This window comes from Oryx dammah, unplaced genomic scaffold (assembly GCF_014754425.2).
Source record: "Oryx dammah isolate SB20612 unplaced genomic scaffold, SCBI_Odam_1.1 HiC_scaffold_6, whole genome shotgun sequence".
In the NCBI taxonomy this organism is placed as follows: domain Eukaryota; kingdom Metazoa; phylum Chordata; class Mammalia; order Artiodactyla; family Bovidae; genus Oryx; species Oryx dammah.
This window is the reverse complement of record NW_024070190.1, coordinates 20,252,901-20,269,804: the sequence shown is the minus strand read 5'-3', so window position 1 is coordinate 20,269,804 and position 16,904 is coordinate 20,252,901. Positions and strand designations below refer to the sequence as shown.

The 16,904-nt window shown below is 39.2% G+C and overlaps 1 non-coding gene across 1 annotated transcript; it reads left to right on the top strand.

Annotated features, from left to right (window-relative positions):
* The first annotated feature begins 1,758 nt into the window (after positions 1-1,758).
* On the top strand, positions 1,759-1,830 carry TRNAE-CUC. Its single transcript has one exon. It is a non-coding gene; the product is annotated as a tRNA-Glu (tRNA).
* The last annotated feature ends 15,074 nt before the right edge of the window (positions 1,831-16,904 follow it).

Sequence of the window (16,904 nt, the reverse complement as noted above, 5' to 3'; positions counted from 1 at the left end):
CTTAGCTGGTAAAGACTCTGCTTGCAATGTGGGAGACCTGGGTTGGATCTCTGGGTTGGGAAGGTCCCCTGGAGAAGGGAAAGGCTACCCACTCCAGTAGTCTGGCCTGGAGAATTCCACTGACTGTGTAGTCCATGGGGTCGTGAAGAGTCGGACATGACTGAGTGACTTTCACTTTCACTTAATGAAGCTTTAGAATATTTGCAGACATAAGAAATAAAGCTAATTAATATTCAGTTAAGGCAATAAATCTTTTAAAGAGACTCATCTTTGTTGAGGACTGGCTCACCATTCACAATGAAAGATAATTTGTAAGTTTTATTTGAATATTTTCATAAAATAAGGCCATTTCAGTGATTTGTTCAATATTTTGAGTTGATTAATTTATAATTGTGGCCATAAAACATTACTACTCTTCACATGAGTGCTAGGTCACTTCAGTCATGTAGGACTCCTTGCTACCTTTGGACTGTAGCCCGCCAGGCTCCTCTGTCCATGGGATTCTCCAGGCAAGAATACTGGAGTGGGTTGCCATTTCCTCCTCCAGGGCATCTTCCCCACCCAGGGATTGAACCCACATCTCTCATGTCTCCTGCATTGGCAGGTGGGTTCTTACCAGTAGTGCCACTTCAGAAGCCCCCAGTACTCTTTACCGTTGGACTAAACCTGCCATGTGGGCTTCCCAGGTGGTGCAGTGGTAAAGAATCTGCCTGCCAATGCAAGAGATGTAAGAGATGCTGGTTTGATCCCTGGGTGGGGAAGGTGCCCTGGAGTAGGAAATGGCAACCCACTCCACTATTGTTGCCTGGAAAATTCCATGAACAGAGGAGTCTGGTGAGCTACAATACAAGGGGCTGCAAAGCGCCAGATGTGACTGAGCACACACACACACACACACACACACAGAAACACACACAGACACACCCCTACCACGTAACATAATTGCAAATCAGAGGCTCAAACACAGTCCAGTCAGCCTGTGGCAAGAGCTCGCACAGTATTTTTAAGAACCTTGGATTTGAATTTCTTTAGTGTGTTTTCACTCTCTAGGAGCTTACAGAACCTACTACACCCTATTGGGATTACACCAGTTTCCTTCAACCAGTTGAGTTACCTATCTATCATCTAAAGGGTTTAATTTTTAAGCTTCTGTAGAAATTCCAAAGTATTGGCATAAATGAATAGATTGGGGCTCATTCATGCTATGCAAATTAGACATGATCACATAGGTAACGAGAAGTGTAAGGATATAAAAACTGAAACTGCTTTTCACAATGCCTATACTCTCTCCAATGCAACAGGGGCCTTCTATCACCTGTATTTTTCTTTATTGTTTTCTTTTCTTTTCTCGTTCTTTGTCCTTTTCTTTTTCCTTCTGTTCCTTCTTTTCCTTCTCCTCCTCTTTTTCTTAACAGATCAAAAAAAAAAAAAAAAAAAAAACCTCCTACCCAGAGATTTAACATATAAGCAGACATTCTCTGATAGAAATGGGAATTGACAACAAAGCCTCACTCTCTTCTCTGGCAACTTCTTGGTCTTAGAAAGTGAAAGTGAAGCCACTCGGTCATGTCCAACTCTTTGCAACCCCATGGACTGTAGCCTGCCAGGCTCCTCCATCCATGGAATTTTCCAGGCAAGAGTACTGGAGTGGGTTGCCATTTCCTTCTCCAGGGGATCTTCCCAATCCAGGGATCAAACGCAAGTCTCCTGCATTGCAGGCAGACACTTTACCTTCTGAGCCACCAGCATAGTGACAAAGCATTGGTGGTTCAGTGGTAGAAATTCTCGCCTCTCATGCAGGAGACCTGGGTTCGATTCCTGGCCAATGCACAGTGTCCAAGTATTTTTCTTGGTCTTAATTAACAGAAAACACTACACGGGCTAGTTTCTAATCAATCAATAAAAAATATCTCTCTTGTATTCTGCCTATCAAAATGACACATTGTATAACACTTAGATATATATTCAACACAAAATATAATCAAGCATCCTGGTCTTTACCATATTGATAGGCAAGAAATGATGTAGCGACTACATTTTCAATTTGTTTCTTCCTAATTATCAGTATGAAAGAATGTAGTTTAATATTTTTGAACATTGGTGCATTTTATCTTTAAATTATCCATTTTTGTCATTTACTTATGTTTCTGTTGGTTTATTTGTCTTTTATCTTTTTGGTGCAAAGGAGCACATTAAAGAGTGTAGACATGAATGCTTTATGTATTATATATGTTACAAATCACTTTCCTTGTGCTATAATGTCTAAAGAATACATTTTCAATGCAGGAAATGTGAGTTCGAACCCTGGGTTGGGGAGATGCCCTGGAGAAGGAAATGGCGACCTATTCCAGTATTCTTGCTTGGAAAATCCCATAGACAGAGAAGCCTGGGGGGCTACAGTCCATGGGATTGCAAGGAGTAAGACGTGACTGAACCACTACACAACAACAATAGAATGGCTTAACTGAATAAGGAAGGAGAGGACCCAGTTAAAGGAGTAGAAATATCTGCTTTTGTTTCAGAGGAAGATCTGGATTTGAATCCTGACTTCTCCCTGTACTGTCTTATCTTTTGGAAGTTTTCCAAATCTCTCTGAGTTTGTGTTTCTCTTAGACAGAGAAGGTGTATATTATTAGTTTTGAAAGGATTAAATGAGATAACACAAAGGAAAGCACTATAGGATTATCAAAGTGCCATTCAAATTTAAGTGGCCCTTTGTAACTACACACATGCTCTTGAATAGCACCTGGCGTGTCCCTCACCTTGAAATAGACATAACCACTATCTTTTCTACAAGCAAACTATTCTACATTTAAAACTTGGGTCATCTTAAGCATTAAGCCTCAGGTCATTGTTTGTAATCTTATCTTTTTCCATAACTGACAGCATAATATACACATTGAGGGGCTTGCTAAACTTTTCCCTTTTGTTCAATAAGTATAGCCTCTTTTGTGAAATGACCCACTCATTTAATGAACTCTATTCTTCAGTCTAAAATGCACTTTGTATCAGTTTGTCTATTTGTTACCAAAAATCCGTTCCTCATATTTCCCTGCTCTGTATTTCAGAGGATTATATTTTCCAAGCTTCCTTGCTTGATGACTTGTTTACCACATCTTCTGTAATTAAAAAACAAAACTTCATTCAAAGTGTATATAATCAAATTTATAGCCTCCAGATTTTAAAAAAAAATTTAAGGAAGATTTTTAACTTATATAAGAATATGAAAATATTCTCTATATGTTATATAGTACATTTTGTAGCATTAAAAAAGTAATTTCATCTATCTAGATTTTGTTTCTGAGTGTGATGTGAGATATTTATATTTTGCTCCCAAATACCATTATAAATAAACAGTCCCAATACTATCTGTTGAATAATTGAATAATCTATTCCTTTCTCACCAACTTGAAAGCCACCTTCTGCATACACTAAATTGGCATGTATACATTGACTGTCTTGTTCTATTTCAATGACCTCTTCATCTATAGCTATGCATGTTTACACCTTTTGTGTTACAAAAAACTCAGATGTCTTCTTCTTTTTGAGGCTCTGAAGCACGTGAAGTGATACTAAAGGACTTGTTCCATCATCGAGTTCCACTATCAAACCTTTGACACTGCTGTTGTTATTTAATCTCTACATCCTATCCAACTCTTTTGAAACCTCATGAACGATAGCCCTCCAGGCTCCTCAGTCCATGGAAATTCCCAGGCCAGAATACTGGGGTGGGTTGCCATTTCCTTCTCCAGGGAATCTTCCCGACCCAGGGATTGAACCTATGTCTCCTGCACTAGCAGGCAGATTCGTTACCACTGAGCCACTTGGAAAGTCCTAGCACTGCTACTACTATAGTATTAATACTCTAGTTTAGTTACTACATAGTGTTATAGTAACTCTTAATATCTGCTAGAACAGGTGTGCCCTCACCTACTTCAGATCTGGCCCCAGGGAAGAATGAAAAGCTTTCCAAGTAGTTACCCCTCAGATGAAGAACTGATTTTCACAGTACCTCCCCAGTTATATTTCATTAGTCCAGCAAACAAGTGAACGAGGGATTCATCTCCTTTGTAATGAAAGTGTTCATTATAGACCTTCTTTGCCTTTTCCACCACTGTGTTAGAGAAGGCAGATAAAATATTTTTATTCCCAGATCACTGGGCCATCAAACAAACCTGATGGAGAGGACTGGGAATCATCTGGAAATACCAAACTTTGAACCAGATAGGCACGTGAGTTATCTCAGGGGAAGGATAAAATGAGTATTTCATGATGAGAAGAGCAAGATGTTTCAGATACAACACTCTGCATTCATCAGTATACTTTTTCTTACTTTTTCTGGGTTCTAAGCTACCCTGCATTCCCCATTCTTCCTCACAGCTTGCTGTGAGTGATGGGCTATTTTCCAGCCAAGAGAATGTGAGCAAGAATGATAGATGACACTTACTAATCAATGTTCTCATTTTGGATTTTACATGAACAAGAAATTTACTTGTATAATGTTTGAACAATGAAACATTTTAGAGGTTATTAAACCTGGTGGGCTACAGTCCATGGGGTCACGAAGAATTGGACACAACTGAGCGACTTCACTTTCACTTTTATGCATTGGAGAAGGAAATGGCAACCCACTCCAGGGTTCTTGCCTGGAGAATCCCAGGGACTGGGGAGCCTGGTGGGCTGCTGTCTATAGGGTTGCACAGAGTCGGACACGACTGAAGCAACTTAGCAGCAGCAGCAGCAGCAACAGCAGCACTCAGGTATGTTTTTCTTTTTATTTTTTTTTCTGATTAGGATGTGTTTTACTTCTAGGATTTGAAGAGCAAGGCATTTGATTAATTATGGACTTAATTAAACATTTATTGTCTCTCCTTCATTCTGTCAGTTTTTCTGGACCCCAGTTGCATGCATATTGGTTCTTAGCAGTCTATCCCCTGCCGTTTCGTATCTGTCTTTCATTTGCTTCATTTCTATGTTGCCTCTGCGTTATTTCTTAAAACCAATCTTTTATCTCACTATTTCTCTTTCTAGTTATGTCTATTCTGTTTTTTAACCGAATGACTAAGCTTTTAGTTTAAATGAGTATAATTTTTGATTGCAGAAGTTTGATTTGGTTCATTATTCAAATAACCATGTTCTTCATAAATAGCATCTTTTGCATATTTTAGATTCTCTTTTATTTCTTTAAACATTTTAAGTAAAAGTTTCATGTTCTGTATCTAATTTTTCCTCTTTCTAAACTCCTTGTAGATCTAATTCTGTTGATCATTGTTTCAGCTTACTTTAGCTTATGACCTCTATGCATGAGCTCATTTTCTTTCACTGGGTGTTTATTTGGGGCCATCCCTGGGGTCTCAGGAAGTAAAATGTCTGCCTGCAACGTGGAGACCTGAGTTCGTTCCCTGGGTTGGGAAGATTCCCTGGAGCAGGACATGGCAACCCACTCCAGTATTCTTGCCTGGAGAATCCCCATGGACAGAGGAGCCTGGTGGGCTGCAGTTCCTGGGGTCACAAAGAGTCAGACACGACTGAACAGCTAACACACACATTTACTGTGACAAAGTTGAGAAGGCTGGCTCCTTTCCTCTCCTGCAAAGGATGTCAAGATCCTGGAATCTCTTGAAGTTCACATCCAGAATTGGAACTTTCTGGAGGATTCAAATAAATTTAATCCCCTTATCTATGTATTCAGTTACAAGACTGCAATTATGACTTTCTGCTTTTGGTTGAAGCATGGTTTTGTGTTATCTTTCTTTGAAAAGAAGTATCTTTACATGACCGTATTACCTTCTGAGGGCTGTATATGATGGATTCAATCTAAATCCCACATTTATGCACCTAAAACCCTTTCTCCTAAAGATCTGGAGGTTATTAAAAGTCAAATTTATAACTGGAAAACGTCCTTAGGACAGCCAGTTCTTCAGCTGTAGCTTATGATCCCGATTACTAGATGTCAGACTGTTACGACTTCTCTAACACTCTTAAAATTCCGCTAGGCAAGCAAAATAATCTTTATTTAATTTTATCTGATGTTTCCAGGTTTTAAATGAGAGTGTTTTCATAAAATATAAACAACTGTGTTTCTAGACACAGTTTACGTTTTTTCTTTATTAAGCTTTGTTTCATTAAGTTACAATGGATTTTTTTCCCTTTACCCCGAGTTTTGTTAGATTGATCTTTTGCTGTTGTTCTCATGGATTGGACTTTCTACTTCACAAATCTGTTTTACTAGTTATTACACTAACTTTTAAGGAAATGCATTATTAAAACTGGATTGTTAACCATAGCCCAAACCTAGAATCCCATGCTGCTGCTGCTGCTAAGTCACTTCAGTCATGTCCGACTCTGTGTGACGCCATAGACGGCAGCCCACCAGGCTCTCCCGTCCCAGGGATTCTCCAGGCAAGAACATTGGAGTGGGTTGCCATTTCCTTCTTCAATGCATGAAAGTGAAAAGTGAAAGGGAAGTCGCTCAGTCGTGTCCGACTCTTCGTGACCCCATGGACTGCAGCCTACCAGCCTCCTCTGTCCGTGGGATTTTCCAGGCAAGAGTACTGGAGTAGGGTGCCATCGCCTTCTCCAGAATCCCATAGAAGAGACAAAAATTAGAGGAGGATTTTAATTCTTTTTTTATAATTTTCTACTCTGTCAGTTTTATTCTTTGGTCTCATAGCTTTGAAATGGGCATTTTTTTGACATTCTTATTTTTAAATATCCTTTTCCATTATGGTTCTTTACAGGATATTGGACATATCCCCCTGTACTATACCGTAGGACATTGTTTATCCATCCTACATACAATAGTTTGCACCTGCTGACCCCAGCTCCTAGTCCTTCCCTCCCTCTTGGCACCGACAAGTCTGTTCTCTGTGAGCCTGCTTCTGTTTTGCTGATAGGTTCGTTTGTGCCTTATTTTAGATTCCACATAGAAGTGATATTGCATGGTATTTGTCTGTCTCTTTCTGACTTACTTCTCTTATATTATAGTCTCTGGTTGCACCCATGTTGCTGCAAATGGCACAATCTCATTCTGTTTGTGACCGATACTCCGTTGCGCTGCGTGTGTATCTGTGCCATATCCTCTTTATCCGCTCATCCGTCGTGGGACATTTAGGTTGCTTCCATCTTCCGGCTTTTGTGAATAGTGCTGCTATGAACGCAGAGGTGTGTATCTTTTTGAATTACAGTTCTGTCTGAGTGTATGCCCAAGAGTGGGATTGCTGGATCATGTGGTAATTCTATGTTTAGTTTTCTGAGTAAACTACACACTATTTTCCATAGGATTTGAATTCTCTTCCTATTGGACGCTTCCTCTGGGGGAAGAGAAAGAAAGAAAGTGAAAGTGAAATCGCTCAGTCGTGTCTGACTCTTTGTGACCCCATGAACTGTAGCCTACCAGGCTCCTCTGTCCATGCAATTTTCCAGGCAAGAATACTGGAGTGGGTTGCCATTTCTTTCCCCAGGAGATCCTCCCGACCCAGGGACTGAACCGCGGTCTCCTGCATTTTAGGCAGACACTTTACCGTCTGAGCCACCAGGGAAGTCCTTTGGGAAGGGAACACTTATTTAACAGCTGGATTGGGTTCCATAGCATCATTACCTGTAACTATTTAAAATTAATTATTTGTATCATTAGGTATCCTCCACATACTTAGATTCATTTCTCAGTTTTCAAGGATATGTTAATGAATACATTTTGTAGGAAAGGAAGTGTAAGTAAAACATAGCTTTTTTCAATTGATGTCTACAATGTCTATTTTTTCCTCATAATTGAATCAAAGTTTTGATAGGGATAGGGGTTTTTTTGTTTGCTTGTTTTTTTTTTTTTCCCCTTAGTTCAAAATCCTTCGTTATTTGTTACTTTTCTAGAATCCAGCATCTGAGATAAGCTGGATGTCAGTCTGAATTTTGAAAGGATGTTGGTAACAGTAGACCTAGCCTCCGTCTTCTCCTTAGTGTCTTTTACCTCTTATTGCTTTGACTTTTTAAACTGTACATTGGTATAATTCTCAGCTTAATTTTCTAGTTACAAGTGTAGTCTTTATCCATGACAATTCTGCTATCCAAACTTTATATTATTGTAATTTTTAATCTTAGTAATCATGTATTTAACTTGAAGAAGCAAATAATTACTTTCCATGTTTCAGAACATCCCTTGATTCTATGAAAATATGAGAACTAGACAGTTAAAATCTTTCGGTAGTCAGCACTAACTCTGATTCCGCTGGTGTTGGTTTTCCTGTTTGTTCATTTTGATTTCTCTGTTTAAAAAAAGTTGTTCAGTTTTTAAAATTATTTTTTTTTCCAATGTGTGGTGATTTTCTTCCTTGCTCATTTCCATATATTAATACAGCTTCCTTGGTGGCTTAGTGGTAAAGAACCCTCCTGCCGATGCAAGACACACAGGTTTGATCCCTGGGGCAGGTAGATCTGCTGGAGAAGGAAATGGCAACCCACTCCAGTATCCTTGCCTGGGAAATCTCATGGACAGAGGAGCCTGGCAGGCTATAGTCCGTGTGGTTGCAAAAGAGCTGGACATGACTTAGTGACTAAAACAACAACTGTTCATGAAAGTATCGTTGGCACATGTCACAGTAATTATTGCCACAACAATGAGCACTGAGACCAACTCTCTACAGTGGATGGGAAGGTAAAAACAGTGGGCTCTACCTTAAAGGTGCAGAAAGAATCTACGTGGACAATTTGTAAGTGGCCCTGTCCCCCATAAGAAGGACAAAAGCCTGAAGTCACCCCCCTATAGACCCCTTGGCTGAATTTCCATGGTGACAAAAGAAGTCCTGCAGATTTTATCCAGTTGGAAAATGTAACAGCAGGCCTGAAAGCAGGGGGCAGCAGTAACTATTTTGCAATCCTTTAATTAATTACACAGTGAAAAAACAAAAACAAAAAAACAGCCCACACTCTGTTCTAGTTTCTTTGCTCTTGCTCTCCATGAACTTACTTCTGAAGGATTCAGTTGGTCAAAATTAATTTTTCAGAGGTTATGTTATCTGTTTTAAAATTTTCACAGTTCCTCAGATGTATTAGGTGTGGTAATCAATATTATTGCATTGGCTTAGTATCATCCAGAAATACTCCATTTTCTTTGCTTTTGAAGGCATTCTCAAATTTTAGCATTTACCTTTTTTCCTTACATCAGAATAATTTTGTCATTTTCATGAGATTTTGAGAGAAAAAAGAAATATTTATGCTCAGTAAATTGTTAAATGGGAATTCAGATTATCTTTTATATATACATATATTTTAAGCTTCAGAAAGTTCAGCACTAGCAGTCTGGGTTCAGATCAGTTCAGTCGCTCAGTCGTGTCCGACTCTTTGTGACCCCATGAATCACAGCACGCCAGGCCTCCCTGTCCATCACCAACTCCCGGAGTTCACTCAAACTCATGTCCATTGAGTCGTTATGCCATCCAGCCATCTCATCCTCTGTCATCCCCTTCTCCTCCTGCCCCCAATCCCTCCTAGCATCAGTCTTTTCTAATGAGTCAACTCTTCACATGAGGTGGCCAAAGTACTGGAGTTTCAGCTTCAACATCATTCCTTCCAAACAACACCCAGGGTTGATATCTTTAGAATGGACTGGTTGGATCTCCTTGCAGTCCAAGGGACTCTCAAGAGTCTTCTCCAACACCACAGTTCATAACCATCAATTCTTCGGTGCTCAGCTTTCTTCACAGTCCAACTCTCACATCCATGCATGACCACTGGAAAAACCATAGCCTTGACTAGACGGACCTTTGTTGGCAAAGTAATGTCTCTGCTTTTCAAAAAATTTCAATGTGAAGTATCAATTGTCAACTCAATAAAACTTCTCCTTTTTATTTATTTATTGCTTATTTGTCTATTCCATAGTCCTTTACTCAAAGATGTGTGTCTCTCTGCATAAATAATTTGGGTTAATAGAGTCTATCCATTTAATATTTTACAAACTCAATTTTTTAAATACACTACTTGTCTTCCACAGTTTCTAACCTGGTATTCCTTTCACTGACTTTATACTTTTTGATAATCTAATTTTCAGGTGAAAACAGTATTTTCTCACTGTTCATTTATTTCTTTTCACACGTTTATTTTAAACTCCGATCTTGGTAAGTATATGAAGTAAAATATTTCCTGAAGTTTTTTCTTCTTAGAATAATCTGTCTTAGAAGGAAACATTTATTCTTATTCCTCAGTGTTTTTATCATACACACACACACACACACGTGTGTATATGCACATATATATATATATATATATATATATATTCTGTTTGCTCTCATTAAAGTGGGAGCTTCATGTTTGTTTAGTATTGGATCAAGATGGACATGTTTAGAGACCATGAAGAGCACTGTTCCAATTTCTAGAGCTGGATGAGTGAGAAGAACATGTTTGGATTTGCTGACTTTTATTTTGTGCATGAATGTACGGTGGTCCAGGCACAAAAGGAAAATGTACTTGCACGTTCTGAAAGTACAGAGGCTCTTTTCTCTCGCTTTCTTTCTTTTTCTTTTTCTTATCTTCTCTATGTCTGTCTCTGTTTCTCTCTCTGTTTTGGAATACCAAACCACTTGACCTGCCTCTTGAGAAATCTGTATGCAGGTCAGGAAGCAACAGTTAGAACTGGACATGGAACAACAGACTGGTTCCAAATAGGAAAAGGAGTACGTCAAGGCTGCATATTGTCACCTTGCTTATTTAACTTATATGCAGAGTACTTCATGAGAAACACTGGACTGGAAGAAACACAAGCTGGAATCAAGATTGCCGGGAGAAATATCAATAACCTCAGATATGCAGATGACACCACCCTTATGGCAGAAAGTGAAGAGGAACTAAAAAGCCTCTTGATGAAAGTGAAAGAGGAGAGTGAAAAAGTTGGCTTAAAGCTCAACATTCAGAAAATGAAGATCATGGCATCCGGTCCCATCACTTCATGGGAAATAGATGGGGAAACAGTGGAAACAGTGTCAGACTTTATTTTTTGGGGCTCTAAAATCACTACAGATGGTGACTGCAGCCATGAAATAAAATACGCTTACTCCTTGGAAGAAAAGTTATGACCAACCTAGATAGCAAGTTGAAAAGCAGAGACATTACTTTTCTGACTAAGGTCCGTCTAGTCAAGGCTATGTAGTTTTTCCTGTGGTCATGTATGGATGTGAGGGTTGGACCGTGAAGAAAGCTAAGTGCTGAAGAACTGATGCTTTTGAACTGTGGTGTTGGAGAAGACTCTTGAGAGTCCCTTGGACTGCAAGGAGATCCAACCAGCCCATTCTGAAGGAGATCAGTCCTGGGATTTCTTTGGAAGGAATGATGTCAAAGCTGAATCTCCAGTACTTTGGCTACCTCATGCGAAGAGTTGACTCATTGGAAAAGACTCTGATGCTGGAGGGATTGGGGGCAGGAGGAGAAGGGGACGACAGAAGATGACATGGCTGGATGGCATCACTGACTCGATGGACGTGAGTCTGAGTGAACTCCAGGAGTTGGTGATGGACAGGGAGGCCTGGCGTGCTGCGATTCATGGGGTCGCAAAGAGTTGGACATGACTGAGCGACTGAACTGAACTGAACTAAAGCTATCTGATCAGTATATGGGTTTTTAAGAATGTCTACCCTCCCTTGGAGTCAGTTAGAAGAGGATCTTCTCCCTTCTTTAGAACACTGTTCACAGACAGTTCTGCCATGCTGGTTGCCACCTTTGTGGGGCTGCATTTGAACTGAGCCAGATTTGCAGTGGCCAGAGATTGCCTTCAGGTCCTGCTTCTTGAAATCTGAACTTGATACTGGGTATTTGTGAGAGGCTGTCCACACACTCCTAAGCATAGGCAGGTAGGAGACTGTTGCCCCTTTATTTTATCCAGAGCTTTTATGCTGTAATTCACAGTCTTTGAGTTTTTCTTTTGCCTTTGGGTGCCTTGTCTCCTTAGATTAAAGTGGTGATATATGTTTTTGCCAATTTATATTTCAGTATTTGTTTCAGTGGAGTTGTTAGAGGAGCAAGTTAAAGGTGTGGTTTTAAATTGCCATTTGAACTAAAAGTCTTACTGATTTTGTGTTTGACTATTTCAGATCTGCTCTTTTTTATGCTCTAACATCAATTTTAATTCTGTTGTTTAGTTGTTTAGATGCCTTTAAGTCCTTCTGTGATCGTCCCTCTCTGTAAAGCTTATCTTCTTTATTTCTTATCGCACTCTATTGAATTTTCATCTCTATCTTTCAGTGGCTTAAGGTTTTCCACTCTTGTTTCACTGAGGACATGTCTTATTCTATTTCACTGACGATGCCAAAATATTTTTGACATTTTATCCTCAACCAATATTTTCCTTATCCTTCTCAGAACTTTGCTATACCTCTGAGTCATGTGGCTGTGCTCTTCTTATATTATGCTATGACATTTTATTATGTGCTATATAATTTATCATTATTAATGAGAGTTTTGAAAGAGAGGGTATCTAAATGGTAAATTCAATTCAGTTCAATTCAGTTCAGTTGCTCAGTCGTGTCCAACTCTTTGCAACCCCATAAACCACAGCATGCCAGGCTTCCCTGTCCATCACCAACTCCCAGAGTTTACCCAAACTCATGTCCATTGAGTCGGTAATGACATCTAACTATCTCATCCTCTGTCATCCCCTTCTCCTCCTGCCCTGAATCTTTCCCAGGATCAGGTTCTTTTCAAATGAGTCAAGTCTTTGCATCAGGTGGCCAAAATATTGGAGTTTCAGCTTAAACATCAGTCCTTCCAAAGAACACCCAGGACTGATCTCTTTTAGGATGGACTGGTTGGATCCCCTTGAAGTCCCAGGGACTCTCAAGAGTCTCATCCAACACCATAGTTCAAAAGCATCAATTCTTCAGCACTCAGCCTTCTTTATAGTCCAACTCTCACATCCACATGTGACTACTGGAAAAACCATAGCCTTGACAAGACAAACCTTTGTTTACAAAGTAATGTCTCTGCTTTTTAATATGCTGTCTAGGTTGGTCATAACTTTCCTTCCAAGGAGTAAGCATCTTTTAATTTCATGGCTGCAGTCACCATCTGCAATGATTTTGGAGCCCAGAAAAATAAAGTCGGTGACTGTTTCCACTGTTTCCCCATCTATTTGCCATGAAGTGAGGGGACTGGATGCCATGATCTCAGTTTTCTGAATGTTGAGCTTTAAGTCAACTTTTTCACTCTCTTCTTTCACTTTCATCAAGAGGCTCTTTATAACATCATTTAAAATATCTCTATATTAATAGACATTGGTTTTATTATGTTGGATACCTATACCATCAGTTCAGTTCAGTTCAGTCGCTCAGTCGTGTCCAACTCTTTGCAACCCCATGAATCGCAGCATGCCAGGCCTCCCTGTCCATCACCAACTCCCAGAGTTCACTCAGACTCATGTCCATCGAGTCCGTGATGCCATCCAGCCATCTCATCCTCTGTCATCCCCTTCTCCTCCTGCCCCCAATCCCTCCCAGCATCAGAGTCCTTTCCAATGAGTCAACTCCTCGCATGAGGTGGCCAAAGTACTGGAGTTTCAGCTTTAGCATCATTCCTTCCAAAGGACACCCAGGACTGGTCTCCTTCAGAATGGACTGGTTGGATCTCCTTGCAGTCCAAGGGACTCTCAAGAGTCTTCTCCAACACCCCAGTTCAAAAGCATCAATTCTTCGGTGCTCAGCCTTCTTCACAGTCCAACTCTCACATTCATACATGACTATTGGAAAAACCATAGCCTTGACTAGATGGACCTTAGTCAGCAAAGTAATGTCTCTGCTTTTGAATATGCTATCTAGGTTGGTCATAACTTTTCTTCCAAGGAGTAGGTGTCTTTTAATTTCATGGCTGCAGTCACCATCTGCAGTGATTTTGGAGACCCACAAAATAAAGTTGGACACTGTTTCCACTGTTTCCCCATCTATTTCCCATGGAGTGATGGGACTGGATGCCATGATCTTAGTTTTCTGAAGGTTGAGCTTTAAGCCAACTTTTTCACCTATACCATAGTCTGATGCAAAAATCCTAAACATAATATTAGTGAGTCAAATTCAATGATGTATTAAAAAGATAATAAAATGACCTGGTAAGGTTTCTCTGGATCTGTAGTACTCACCTAGCATTTGAAAATCAAAAATGTTATTGACATATTATAAAAAGAAAGGAGAAAAAAACATGATCACTGTGACATATGTAGAGAAAGCATTAGGTGAATTCTTTACTCATTTATGTTTAAAAATTAAATAGCAAACTCAGATAAGTACTTCTAAAATTTTTATAGTAATCATCATATTTATTTTTGAAATATTGAGTTTTCTTCATATCTTAAAGAAGAATGAAACAGAGACCTCATCACTTTTATTCAGTTCTACATTGGATGTCCTAGACAATGCAGTCCAGTCAAAGCACTAAGTTACTAGCAGATTCCAACACAACTTCTCTAGCAATTTTTGACTTTTTGTTTCCATGCAGCAAGAAAAAGTTCTACAGGCCAATAGTATAAAGTAAATCTTGATAAAAAATTAAGTTACAGGCTTGTCATCAACTTTTGTAAGAAATGGAATTTCAGTCCTGTTTTAAAATGAAACATGCTCAAATTATCTTGTTCTCTTTTGCTGAAAGACTTACTGCAAAAAAAAAAAAAAGCCTTACAAAAGCAATAAAGCAAATATATACTTTTAGATTTGCAACATATAATAAATAAAATCATAGTAGAACGTCCCTCAGAGCATTCCCTTCACTCTACGACAGGACAGACGCTTTACGGTGGGAGCCATCAGGGAAGCCCCTTAGCTTTTATATCCTACATGTATTTTACATCATCTAATCTATATGTGCTCAGTCATGTCCAACTCTTTGTGACCCCATGGACTGTAGCCCACCAGGCTCCTTTGTCCATGGGATTTTCCTGGCAGGTATACTGGAGTGAGTGAGTTGCCATTTCCTCTTCCCAGTTCAGTTCAGTTCAGTTCAGTCACTCAGTCATGTCCAACTCTTTGTGACCCCATGAACCGCAGCCTGTCAGGCCTCCCTGTCCATTACCAACTCCTGGAGTCCACCCAAACCTATGTCCATTGAGTCGGTGATGCCATCCAACCGTCTCATCCTCTGTTTTACCCTTCTCCTGCTCTCAATCTTTCCTAGCATCAGGGTCTTTTCAAATGAGTCAGCTCTTCGCAACAGGTGGCCAAAGTATTGGAGGTTCAGCTTCAACATCAGTCCTTCCAATGAACACTCAGGACTGATCTCCTTTCAGATGGACTGGTTGGATCTCCTTGCAGCCAAGGGACTTAGGGACATCTCATCTATAATTTACTACCTTTTCTTCTAACTCTTTGGACTAGCAGTGCAGCAGTGTCTGACAGATTACAGAAAGGGCACAATGAAGCTGTACACAAAGCAGCTGGGGCAGCAGCATCAAATCTGGAGATAGAAACAATTATCTGAACCTGGCCACCCCCTCAGAGCACGTTTTGATTTAATAATAAGCTTCCTGCATGTATTCATTGAAAGGGAAAGTTTACTTAAGTTGAACCTGGGTGGAATTAGGAAGGGAGGGATGGGCCTCTTTGCTGGATATCTTGCAGATTTCTCATTTTAACAGGTGACTATAGTACCTTTGTGCATTATTTTTTAGTGGTTGCTATGGAGATCACAACATACATTCTTAATTTTTCAAATTCTACCTTGAATTTATATAGTACTACAACGGGCTTCCCTGGTGGCTCAGCAGTAAAGAATATGCCTGCAGTGCAGGAAACCTGGGTTCAGTCCCTGGGTCAGTCAGGAAGATCCCCTATAGAAGGTAATGCCAACCCATTCCAGTCACCCTGCCTGGAGAATTCCATGGACAGAGGAGCCTGGTGGGCTATAGTCTATGGAGTGGCAAAGAGTAGGACATGACTCAGTGACTAATACTTTTCTTGTAAAATACAGAAGCTCTGCAACCATGTAGGTGCTTTAATCTTTTCGCCTCCTTCCTGTAATAGTTGTCATATATATTGTATCTACTTATAATTAAGATAATTTATATTTTTGCATATGTTTTTTGTAGCATATTTATTTGTAAAGAAGCTAAGAGAAAAAATTAATCTTTTATATTCAAATGCTTTTCATTTATTCTTGAAGAATCTAGTTTCCCTCTGATAGCATTTCTCTTCATGCTGCAAAACTTCCTTTGAACATTTCTTGTGCTACAAAATCTGATGACAATGAATTACTCTATTTTTCCTTTATCTAGAAATATTTTGATTTTCCCTTCCTTTAATAAGATATCTGCTGCTTATAGCATTTTGGGTTGACAGATATCTTTTTTCTTAGTCTTTGAAAAATGTTGTTCTACCATCTTTTGACCTTCCTTGTTTCTAATCAGAAGTTTGTAGTCATTCACATTTTTATTTCCCTGTATGTAAAGTGTTGATATTCCCTGGTTGCTTTCAAACTTTTTCTCTTTATATTGATTTTTAACAATTTGATTATGATGTGCCTAGGTGTGGTTCTCCTCAAATATATCAACTTCACTTGGCTGCCTGAATCTATATACTTGTTTTTGAACAAATTTGGGAAGTTTTTCCTTTCATTTTAAAATATTTTTCTCCCTCTTCTCTCTCCCTATCTTCTAGACCCTTTGAAATTTCCCTCAGGATTCCCAGACTCTATTTAGATGATCTTTGATACTTTTTCTTCTTGTCTTTAGATTGTATGATTTATATCTATCCATCTTTGTATTTGCTGATTCCTTCCTTTTCATTGCTACACTTACTAAACCCATCTGTGGAAAAATTTATATCAGCTGTTATATTTTACAAGTCTTAAATGTCCAATTTTTTATTTCTTTTATTATCTGTTTCATTTACTATCCTTTCAAGTGTTTTGTCTGTGTATTTTCAGTGTGCATACTTAAAAGAGCC